The following is an 11,946-nucleotide window of genomic DNA, read 5'->3' on the forward strand; positions in this document are numbered from 1 at the left end:
TCCCTTAGGAAAAAAAAATAGTTAAATTTTTTTTTAAAAATTGTATTTGACAGTTACTTTCATACCATGAAATACAGTAACACTTGAGCTGCACTAAGGATTAAAACATGTATTGCCAGGGCCAGCTTAGAGCACAGTTACACAACCAAAATAAGAATATAATGAAATAGGAGATTCATGTCTACAGCATTCTCACAACCCTGTTTAGTATTCTTTGCTTCCTGCATTACACCAAAGACATTTCCAAGTGTCCTGCAGCTTTCACAGCCCCTTGTTTATTAAAGGCTCGTATTTGAAGCGGAATTTGGCACCGACTTCACTTGCTTCCTCCTTGTCCCCCTTACCTTTTTCCTTTGATTGTTACTCCAGAAAGAACCAGGAGTACAATCCCTGCCTTTTCTCTGAGTGTGCTCACTCTTTAAACTCCTTGGTCCTCCCCTCTATTCAGCCCTTGCTCCGCAGAGCTCCCCCGCACAGAGCTTGAACCATCAGTGCCTTTGCTGCTGCTTTCTCATCTTCCCACGCTGCGGGCTGCTATTGCATTTCCCCGGCTGACTCCACCTCTCCTCTTCCCACTCTCTTTCCTCTTTAGATTCACTTCAAGGCCAACTTCCCTTCCTTGCTGCTGGGCTCACACAGCTGGGAGTGTAGTAAAGCAGGGGGAGGGGAGCAGAGCAGGGAGCTTTTATTCAGCAATGCTTCCTTAAGCAAGCAGCTGCTTTGAAGCCCCAAGGTCCAATTTCAACTGCTGAAGTTGCCAGTAATAAAAAAAAAACAGCTAAATATAACACTGCTTTCAAAAGGCAGGTTGGAGATGGGGGACTCCACTGTTAAAGCTCTCCAGCTGAAACACGATCAGAATCTGTAAATACACAGCTTAGATGTAATAGCCAATAAACACTTGCTGGAATGAGTATTTGAAAGAGGAATGCCAGACCCACAGGGTCTCACCACACCTCTCCTGCTCTACTCCAAGCCCTGTGCCAGGTGCTCCTGCTCAGACCTGCTACCCCCACGCAGCTCCTCACTCAAGGATGGAGCACAGGTGAGAGCAGGGAGAGGGACACGGCAGGGAGCACCCACAGCTCTGCTCCCAAATCTCTGCTGGCTGTTCTGCAGGCACACCCCCCTCGTCAAGGCAAACGGGATTCATGGAATCACAGAATGGGGCTGGGAGGGACCTTCAAGCTCATCTTGTCCCACCCCCTGCCATGGGGTTGCTCCAAGCCCCATCCAACCTGGAGAGCTTCTTTATATTCTTTACATATAAAAGGAATGTTCCATTGATCTTGGTAGTCTGTTTGGATGTGTAAAACTCAGCTGCAGCAAAGCCTGAAAGGTGCTGGTAAGAAAGCTGCTAAGGAATAGGCCGAGTGGCACAGAAAAATCACACCAGCAGTACTGTCACTGCAAAGACCAGACTCTGCTCTGCAAAGAAAGTTTGACTGCCATGTCTTAGACATCTACAAAAATCACACCTCCAGGTCACTAGAGCCAAAATAACCCACTGAGAAAAAAAACCAAACAGGAATAACAAGTCTAAAAATAGCAGTATTTGAGTTTACAGTTTTGGACAATGGTATTTTCCACCCAATTCATTTAGCCAGTACAAATTCTCACCTTCTCCAGTGTCTGAATTTGAAATTCCTGGTGGCCATTTATTCCTGCAGCACTCCTCTTCCCCTGCTGCCCTTTCCCTAGCTATTTCCTCATAAAACAAATGCATTTTGCCCCCGTACAGCCCATCACAGCAATGCACACCACTCCCAAAATCTATAATCAGTAGTTTCCACTCTCTCCCTCTCTTTACATGTATTTTTCTGATATAAGAAGTGTATGCATGAAAATATTCTTAAAATTATATCCAAGCTGCATTGGAAATAATACTTCTTACACAACTGGGTTTGGGATTTTGCTGTTGTTATTCCTAATGATGACTGTGGTTGTAAATGAAAGGCACGACTTCCTTCCCTTTCTGAAGGGACTGAAGGATGGGGAGGGAGGTGATCAGTGAGGCTACACCTGGAGGAGTGTTGTTACATTGGGGCTCCCCTGTACAAGATATGGATTTACAGGAGAAAATCCAGGAAAGGACCAGAAGAGGAAGAGGCTGGAGCATTTCATGCAAGAATAGGTTGAGAGAGCTCCGACTGCTCAGGGATGATCATATCAGTGTGCCCAAGTACCTGATGGGCAGGAACAAGGCACAAACGCACCCATGAAAATTCCATCTGAGCACAAGATAACCCTTTCTGACCATGAGAGTGGTCACACACTGGAACAGGCTGCCCAGAGAGGTTGTGCAATCTCCAGCCGTGGGGATATTCAGACCCCAATTGGACATTCCTGGACAGGCTGCTCTCAGTGACCCCACTGCAGCAGGAGGTTTGGGCTGATCCCTTCCAGCCTAAACATGAGTTCAAAGTGAGGATGTCTGGGAAATTAGGCAAAACCCTATTGTGAGACTGCCCCACCAGTTACCACCACAGCTCTGAGCCAGGCCCAGGGCCCATGCAGGAAACAATTCTACAACCTCCTTCCTTCCCTGACCAGGGAACAGCTGGCAAACCTCACCCAGCCCTCTCTGGGACTGGAACTGCCAATAACATGGAGTTTATCTTCTCCTCACTGGAAGGGAACAGTTGATTATCTGCAGCTTTTGATGTGCATTTCTCAGAGCTCAAACACATCCCTCCCCAAAGAAATTGGTAAGTCAGCTTGCCTTGAGCAGCATCTGGATCAGCTTTGGACACGTGTGTGTGGGCAAGAGATGATGTTGCACACTGGCTCAATTCATAAAAAACGTGATTAAATGTCCACACTGCTGGCCACTTACACACCCTTGTTTGAAGAGTGAAGATTTGATGCATCTGGAGGACAAATCCTTTTTCATCCCTATTTGTTTCCAAAAGCTGCCTGTGGCTGGCTCAGTTCTCCAGCTAAGCAGCCATGGATCTATGCCAGGCGTCACAGCAAGTAAGATCAGCACCTGATTTAACTGCAGCTTCCTTAATGCAGGGGATGCCTTCTGATACTTCCAGGGGGTCTATTTTTCTTTCACAAGTCTTATCTTAGATGTCCTGACCAGTAGCTTTGACCACAGCTGCATTCTCACACCAGTCACTGCACACACCTTGAGTCAGGAGAGCTCACTTAGCTCCTTTTTTAAAGCTGAACAGAGACAGCACAAAAGTCATTCCCTTTTAGTCAGAGTTGAAATTAAGGCCTTTGTATGCAGTCACAAAATGCAGCCGACTGACTCACAGCTGAGTGAAAAAATAAAACCAATTTGGTTTTAAAGCACACTTTAAACCCACTTTTTCCCTAGGAAGGGTTTAAGAACAAAAACTGGATTAATAATACATCAGAAAACCTCAAGGTAAACAGGAGCTTAATTGCAAAGAACAGAACAAAAGCGGGGTTTGCTGCTGCCAGATGCCTCCTCTCCTAGCGTGTGACTAAGCCAAAGGCCTGGCAACACTGAACTGCCAACAAAGATACCTCCTCTTCACAGCTCTTACGTAAGCATCATAAATCCAAACTATTCACTGCACCCAGAAGATAACACCGAGGTTTGTAAAGCCCTGGAACAGGCTGCCCAGGGCAGGGATGGAGTCACCATCCCTGGAAGTGCTCAAAAACCACGTGGATGTGGCACTTGAAGACGTGGTTTAGGGGTGAGCACGGTGCTGGGTTGAGGACCTTAAAGGTCTTTTCCAGCCTTCAGAATTCTGTGATTCTGTGGCCATCAGGCAGAGCAGAGGAACCTGCAGAGAAGCGCTCGTGCTTCTCATCTCTTCACAATCTTCAGTGCACCTGCCAAGAGCCCACAAGCACAGACCCCTTTGGCCTCAAAGCCCTTGAAGATGTGATTGCATAAAAACACATCCCTTTTTAGGTAGGGGATGATGGGTGGTTTTGGAGCAACCCCAGCCAGAGGCTTGGCTTTGTACAAAGCTTCTGCAGGAAACCCTGGCAAGAGGGAAAGAAAGGGAAGTTCTATTACAGAGAATCATGGGATCCCAGACTGGGTTGGGTTGGAAGGGACCTTAAAGCTCGTCTCATTCCACCCCCTACCATGGGCAGGGACACCCTCCACTAGACCAGAGTGCTCCAAACCCTGTCCAGCCTTGACCACTTCAAGGGATGGCAAGTCCACAACCTCTCTGGGCAACAGCAAAATGGGTTAAGTGTCAAGTGAATGCCCCAAGAAAGAGGTATTATTCAGCAAAAACCAAATTAAACCTCAAGTCACAGACTCCCACTCAAATACTTTAGAGCTACAGCAGTCCCCTTAGGGACAGGACAATGTCACCTTGCTGGAAAAGGCTGGAAGGAGCACCTTTCCTCACACTGCAAGCAGCAGCCAGTCTTAATGCCTTGATCTGTTGCTGAGCCTAGAAACAGGAGAGCCAACTTGTCTTCTGTTCTGCCCATTTTTGTGCAGGGCTTGGAAGATTTATTCTGTGCAATAATGAGCACAACTACAGCCCTTACTTCTTTCTTGGCAGCTTTATTAAAACATTGCATTGCTTGATTAGGTTAAACCATTTCATGTCAAGATTTACACCAACCCTAAAATAAGTAATTTTGCCATGTAGGACTTTTTCTTTACTAAGCTTGGGGGAAACATTCCCTAACCTCTAAACAAAACTGCAGTTAAGAGCTCAGTGCTCACAGGCTCTGAAAAACAGAAGCTTGGCATCCCCAAGAGATGGCTCTATCTAGAGGTCTGGAAGAGCCACGTCGTAACAGATTTATTTCTAAAACGATTATCTGACAAACACTGACAGCTTCTCAACTTGACTGTCCAACTGAGCCCTGTTTCCCTGCTCAGTCCTGCTCACCCCTACTACAGGCAGCAGGAAGAGCTGGGCAGTACCACAGTTCCACTCCACAGTCTTGCCTCCAATGTGTCCATTCCTAGTCACAGAAATCCAAATCCAACCAAGTTTTTGGCCTCAGCATGATCCTGGAATTCTTGGCTAGACAAGCTTAAGCCTAGTTCCTGAGGCAGGTGCTAATGGAACATTCCAGGTGCCCGAAAGTCCAGCATTGCCAGCTGGCACTTGCCGCTTCTCCGCGTCAAAGGGACCAGCAAAGTAAAACCCTGATGGCCAAGGCAAAGACAACTTGTTATTGGAACTTGTTGGATTATTGCACTGCCAATCCCTTGAGTTCCCATGTGATTATTTTACAAGCTAAAACACCCAGGCAGCAGTAATTCTCCAAAAACAAACAAAGAGGCCTAGACTCAGAAGGAAGTAAGTGACTTGTTTTCTTGGGCAGTTTTTAAAGATACAGCCTACCTCTTGCAGGGATCTTTTCTCCACTCCCCTCATCGTGTACAACTCCCTGCAGTTCAGAAGCTCAAGCTGTACTTGGGGTTATCTCTGCTCAAGACTTTACAGGATACTTTACACTGGCAAGACTTTGCTCCTGCCACAGACAAGGAGACAAAGCTTTGAAGTCACAGCTGAAAGATCCAGTTTAAAGACACACCGAAAGTTTTACTGAGCAAAGAAACCTCCAATAAGGAAAGGAATAACCACAAATATTGGTCAATCATTAACTTAGTCAAAAGACAAAGGAACCTTGTTTCTGTGTGGAGTGTCCTCCAGAGCAAGAAATGTAATGAGATTATGTTGGTCCATTCTCACTGCAGAATTCACGCAAATGAGGCCAAAGCACCTCTCACCATCACTTCTAAATTGCAAAGCAATGGATAATTATTTAACTCACTTTCCAAAACAGGAAGTCCACTGTGGCACCTAAATCCAACTCTTTCCCTCAGTGCACTGATTAAATAGATGAGAGTTGTTTGCATCAGGTGTTGTATCATTCCAGCAATGCCATACTCACGGCACACAGAGAGGTGGAAGATCACAGGAGAAGGAAATCAACAGCTCCTGGTGGCCGATTTCCTCAGGTTCCAACGCTGCAGGAGGTGCAGTGCCTCTCCCAGGAGTGCATTCCTGAGGAAAGCAGGCAAAAACAAACCACAGACTTCAATAAAACAGTCTAACCCCCTACAAGGCATTTCGTAATCTTACAGCACTCAGGCTTAGAGCAGGCTGTGTACCTGCCTTCCTGTCTGCACATTAAAGGCAGAATCAGAAACATTAAAGCATCTTCCAGCAGGCTCAGTGGATCATGACAAAACCCTGCAGCACAGAATCACAGGGAGAGCCTGGCATGTGGCCAGGGGGGCCTCCAGCAGCATCCAAGCACAGCAGGCACACAAAGCCCATCCTCATATTCTTGTGCAGCACAGAAAGTAACTCAAGACTCTGGAAAGGCAGATCTAGATTTGAAGACTTGCAGCTTCCCTCTCTTCTCTTCTTATCCCTACCCAAGTTACAGCCCCACACTGCATTTCAGCCTCACTTACAGCCTCGTGAGGAACGAGGCACAGCTGGGGCAGAGCCTGTGCCCTCACAGCTGCCTTCACCCAACCAGCTGCACCTGGAGGATCTCTCCAGTAGCACAAAGAGCCATCCTGCTCACTGTGGCTCCAGCAGGGAAGTGCCAAGAGATAATGGGAGATTGATAAACACAGCACCCACCACAACCACGGCAAGGGAACCTAGGGCAAAACCTGGGCGGGGGGGTATTTTGTTTGAGCCTCTACTCCACTGCTGTAGAACATCCTAGCAGCAGTCTAGGACCTGAGGGAGCTGCTGGAGCTGTGCCAGGGCAGGGTTAGGTTGGAGAGCAGGGAAGGGTTCTTCCCCCAGAGGGTGCTGGGCACTGCCCAGGCTCCCCAGGGAATGGGCAAGACCCCGAGGCTGCCAGAGCTCCAGGAGCGTTTGGACAGCGCTGCCAGGGATGCCCAGGCTGGGATTGGTGGGGTGGCTGTGCAGGGCCAGGGGCTGGATGGGATGACCCTTGTGGGTCCCTTCCAGCTCAGGATATTCTGTGATTCTATGATTTGTTGACATAGGAGGCTTGTGAGCACAAAACTGATCAGTGCTCAGCACCCAAACTCCACCACATAAAAAGAGAATTCTGCCTTGCAGACCTACTCTGCTCTTGACAACCACCTCCTATCTTAAGGTTTTGATAGCTTGGATTCCATGAAGAGCTCTCCTTGGGATTACACTGAGCTATGATATTAACTTTTATTTATTAAATTCCCAACAAGCAGCCCTACTGCAAGTTTCTTTTTATAGCTGCTCAAATTAAACATGTATGACCTGTCACCCTGCAGTCAGTCTCAGTGTTATCTCTTTGCTGGGAAACACAACAGAGAACAACAACATTCTCTCTTCCACAGCCAAATAATTTTTAATCACCTTAGCCACAGGATCCCTATTGGTAATCTGTCCTCTGGGCCCTCCTCGTTCTCAAAGCAGAAGCTGACAGAGAATTCAATTAACGTGTCCCCTAAGGATAACATGTTCAATCACACTAAGAGAGGAAAAGCATGCTCAGATGGAAAAGGAAGCTCCAAACTTCCAGTGGCACGTCTGTGTCCCAGCAGAGTACCATCAGACTCATGAAGTAAGGAAAGGCTTTGGGTTTTCACCTTGGCAACAAAAAGCTTTGTTGCTGCTGAATTTTCCCCCTTTTAGGATGATCTGCCACCTTAATCCGGGGAAGCCCAAAGGAGTTCTCGGGGTCAAACCTTCAGAAGATCAGCGGTGGGTCTGTTGCACTGATTTGGTTTTCCCCATCTGTTGAAGAGTGTGTAAATCCTATATGCCACCACTTCCACTGCTCAGGTGCCTAAAACGTTATCCAGTTAGCAGAGAAAAAAGCATGAATTAAATTCCAACCCTTTTTGAAGGGCAAAACTCTCAAAGGAAAACTGTAGTCTGTCTAAGGCTTTGCCTAGCTGGAATTTTCTGCTGTAGTAAGGTATTTATCATTGAGTAACATAATCACAGAACATCCTGAGCTGGAAGGGACCCACAAGGATCATTGAATCCAACTTCTGGCCCTGTGCAGGACACCCCACAATCCCACCCTGTTGCCTGAGAGCATTATCCAAATGCTCCTTGGGCTCTGACATGCTTGGGACCATGACCACTGCCCGACCATCTGGCCAGAACATCATCTGGGGAAAGAACCTTTTCCTAATATCCTGCCTAAACCTGCCCTGACACAGCTCCAGCCATTTAGCTCAGCTTCACCCCATCATCTTCAAACAGAATACTGTGTCCCAGTCCCACAGACCTTGAAGAAAACCAACCAATGGCCTGCTCAAGCAGGGTAAAGTGTGAAGAACTTCAAGCTTACCACACATGGTAAAAAGGGTCAAAACCAATTCAACCACAGAACAAACCTGCAGCTCTTAATGGACTTGCTCTCCGTGTCACATGTTACCATGGGTCAGAACTAGATGATCTTTAAGGCCCCTTCCAGCCCAAACCACTCCATGATTCTATGATCATTTCCATTGGACCTGAAGGCATTCTGCAACTCCAGAGGAGTAAAGCTTAAAAACACACGTTTAAAATAAATTTTCCACACATCCTGTCACACCAACCTAAAATATGCAGGTGCTGGGTAGAAACCCAGCTTCCCAAACCATCCTGTTGTCAGCAGCTTCAACGCTGCATAAACATACCCAGGGACAACTGCTGAGTCACAGCAGCAGCACGAGATTTTCCAAGGTTTGAAAAGTCTGGATTTCAGAACAGAAACCGCTGTGGTGCTGTCAGTTAGTGGCAAAACAAAACACAGCATGGGGGGAGGGGAGGGGGAGAGAAAAGAAAGCCAAACTGTTGGCTATGTTGGGTAACTTTTCCAGTCTTCCCAGCTTGTGATAGTGGCAGATGGCCCAGTCTGTAAATTAGCAGTTACCAGATGGGCCCCCTAAGTAGCTTTACTGCAGTAAATTGATTTGTTCGTGGATTTGGTATTAAAATGTCCTTCACTGTCTGGGTAGTGTTTGGCCACAGAGCTGCAAATTCCACTTGATTGCAGGAAAGGCCAAAACCCCAAACATTCCTACTGGGAAGCTACCCCTACATGTGGTGGTTACTGGTGAGTCCCAGTCACCAGTCAGGTAGGCACACTGGAGGTACCTGGCTCTGCCGGAGAGGCCAGAGCAGACTCAGGAGTTGAATGATCCTCGTGAACCCCTTCCAACTCAGGATGTTCTAGGACTCTATCATTTAATTCTGGCCATGGATGACAAATACAGACAACACTGCAGTGAGGAGCTGGGAAAGGACACCCTGACCCAGGGTTGACAAAACCATTTCAGGACAAAATTCTCATCATTGTGGCTGAAAATGGGGAAGGAATTCAGTTTATCAGATAACTTCAGTGCCACCTGTCTCTCTCCTTCTTCCCTCTATACCCTTTGCCCCTCCTCCAACCATTTTCACAGAATCACAAAACTCCTCTGGAAATCATCCAGCCCAACCCCCTGGGTCACCTAGAGCAGGTGACACAGGAGTGCATCCAGGTGGGTTTGGAATGCCTCCAGAGAGGGAGGCTCCACGCCCTCCCTCGGCAGCAGTTCCAGCGCTCTGCCACCCTCCATGAGCAGAAGTTCTCTCTCACATTGAGGTGGAACTTCTCATGGTTTTGTTTACAGCCATTGCTCCTCGTCCTGCTGCTGGGCACCACTGAGAGGAGTCTGGCACCAGCCTCTTGCTATCCAGGGGGAACTCTGGGTGCTGAAAGGCACCTTTATTTTGTACTACTAACCAGGACTTCTACTCCTGTGTCAGCATCTCGAAGAGAATGGAATTAGTGGAAAGAAAAGAAGGTCAATATGTTATTTTCCTTCATTTCATGGCAGAGGCTGATAGCCAACATTCTCTACTTGGTTGTTATCCTTCCAGACCTCTGCTCAAATAAGAGGAAATTGTCTCAGCAGCAGTGAGCCGGAAGCCAGAGATTGATATTTATTGAAGTGAAATACTCCACATTCCTTAGATTTCTTAATAAACCCGCAAGTGTTTCCATCTTCCTAGAGCTCCTCTGGCATGTCCTGGTATGATATCCCGTAAGACTCGGTCCCAAAAGCCTTTGCCTACATTTTAGTTCATGTCAAAGGCTGGCAAACCATGACTTAATCCTCCCAGTGGTCCTCTGCAGCTGCAAGGGCTATAAAGTCACCAGGGAAGAGTGACAAACAAAAAGAAATTACTCAAATTTCTCCAAGAGTACTGTCACATGATGGTTTATAGTACTAATATCTGGATATTAGATATATCCAAACAAAACAAACCAGTTTTCCTCCTCAAGCCTGGAGAATTAAATCATTTGTCAGCCTGAAAGCTTGTATTTCCTCAAGTTATGTTGCTGACAACAAACAAATGGGCAGTGGAGGATTCTTCCATCTCCCTTTTTCCTCAATCTCCATGTCTCCCATTGTTTCAAAAGAGCTTCAAGTTAGATCTCCTACCACAGGTGTGAGTACACATTATTGTTCCTAATTATTACTAACTTCACTCAAACATCTTCACAGGCCGACTTGGTCCTTAATCCAACACGTAATGATCAAAACTGAATCCTGAAAACACATGGAAGGAGCACCAATGGCTGGACATCAGTGGCTACGACTAAGGTACTTTCTGCCTCAGTACTTAGTGAATGTATCCAGCACTGAGACAGGCAGCATGCAAAGCCAAACTGCCGTGCTACAAACCATTACTGCTGAATTTTGTGGGTTTTGGCTGGAAGAGAGGCAACAAGGCCATTTTCTAAACCAACTTTTTTACAGGGGAATGTGCGGTTTCAAGGGCTTCTCGCTCCAGCTGATGAGACTGTTCAAATTCAGTGAGCTGTAACTATTACACACAAGCTAACACACAAGTATTATTCTCCAAAAAAGCCTGGTTTACAACAGTGTCAGTCCAAGGAAACCACGGGGTGCAAAGCCTGCTGCATCAAGAACTGGAGGAAGTAAACCCTGGGCTCAAGGGAGTGCTGGGAATGACAAGCAGCTCTCTCCCTCTTCTCCTCCAGCACTTCACCCAGTGTCTGGATATCTGGCACGTCACATTTTCCCCAGAGAACTACTTGTTTTCTTTACTATCCCACCAAGCAGCATCCTACCCTGAGAACCAAGGCAGATATTCCTACTGGAATGCAAAACAATCTGGCATTTTTCAGGATAAGGTTTACTGTTGGAGCTTCATTTCCTGTTGGTCATTCTTCCTTCTCCAACTCTCCTCTGCTAAATCTCAGTTTGTCTTCAGATTTTACCCATGACCTGGGCTGACCTGCCTTTTAACCTCTGTCTCTCGAGCTGCTTGGTAAGCCCACGTTCACAAAAAAACTCGGGTCTCTGGGCAGTGAAGCACAGGGATTTGCATTTAACAATTTAAATAGCAGGAACGGAAGTCCATGTTTCAGGAAATCTGTCTCTGCTGCTCATCCTCACACAGAAGAGACTCTGCCTGCACTGCCCCTCCAGCTACACCTCAGCTTTCTGCTGCCTTCCAGACCGTCAGAGTCTTTTCCATGGAAGCCTGAACTGATTCTTCTAGATTCTTTTGCCAGTCAAGTGGCTTATTTGTGGACTTTTATCAACCTGCCCTGGAGCTAGGGAAGGCAAGCAGCGAGGGGACACGTTCCAGTCCCTGCTCATTGAAACCAAGTCCTGTTTCTCAATAAACAACTGATATGCAATGAAAACATTCAATTATCGTTCAAAAAGGAAAGGCCACCCTTTAGAACTCATGTACTCACTGCACTGCAGGTTTATCCCACCCCACTACCAGCAACTGCCTTGTCCTTCCTCCCTCTTCCCAGACACCAAATCCCCAGTACGCCCCTTCCAGCTGTTTCCAGTCACTAATCCCTCCCAGTTCGAACCCTTCCTGAGGAGACTGAAGCAAAAACTCACCGGTAGGTTCGCAGCCGGGATTCCTCGTCGGGGAATCGCTCGCCACGTTATTGCCGCCGGGATTCCTCGTCGAGGGATCGCTCGCCTCGTTTTCACAGCCGGGATTCCTCGTCGAGGGATCGCTCGTCCCGTTT

At 47.1% G+C, this 11,946-nt stretch overlaps 1 protein-coding gene across 4 annotated transcripts in view; it reads right to left on the minus strand.

The window, feature by feature from the left end:
• The window catches only part of TRPM8 (transient receptor potential cation channel subfamily M member 8), an 87,125-nt gene that overhangs the window by 74,923 nt on the left and 256 nt on the right, over positions 1-11,946 (minus strand). For 2 of the 4 annotated variants that reach the window (XM_042035337.1, XM_042035336.1), the window contains exons 1-2: positions 11,813-11,946; positions 5,863-5,975 (exon numbers count right to left, since the gene is read on the minus strand). The exon at positions 11,813-11,946 is cut by the window's right edge and continues 256 nt beyond it. The gene's annotated coding sequence lies outside the window, so the exon portion shown is untranslated. Of the gene's footprint in view, positions 1-344; positions 431-5,862; positions 5,976-11,812 lie in introns of those variants that run through there. The other 2 variants (XM_042035340.1, XM_042035339.1) reach the window with 2 other exon arrangements.

The sequence above is a fragment of the Corvus kubaryi genome, unplaced genomic scaffold, assembly GCF_017639235.1.
Source record: "Corvus kubaryi isolate FWS band 111438036 unplaced genomic scaffold, C.kubaryi_AGA036_p1.0 37383, whole genome shotgun sequence".
Taxonomy (NCBI): Eukaryota; Metazoa; Chordata; class Aves; order Passeriformes; family Corvidae; genus Corvus; species Corvus kubaryi.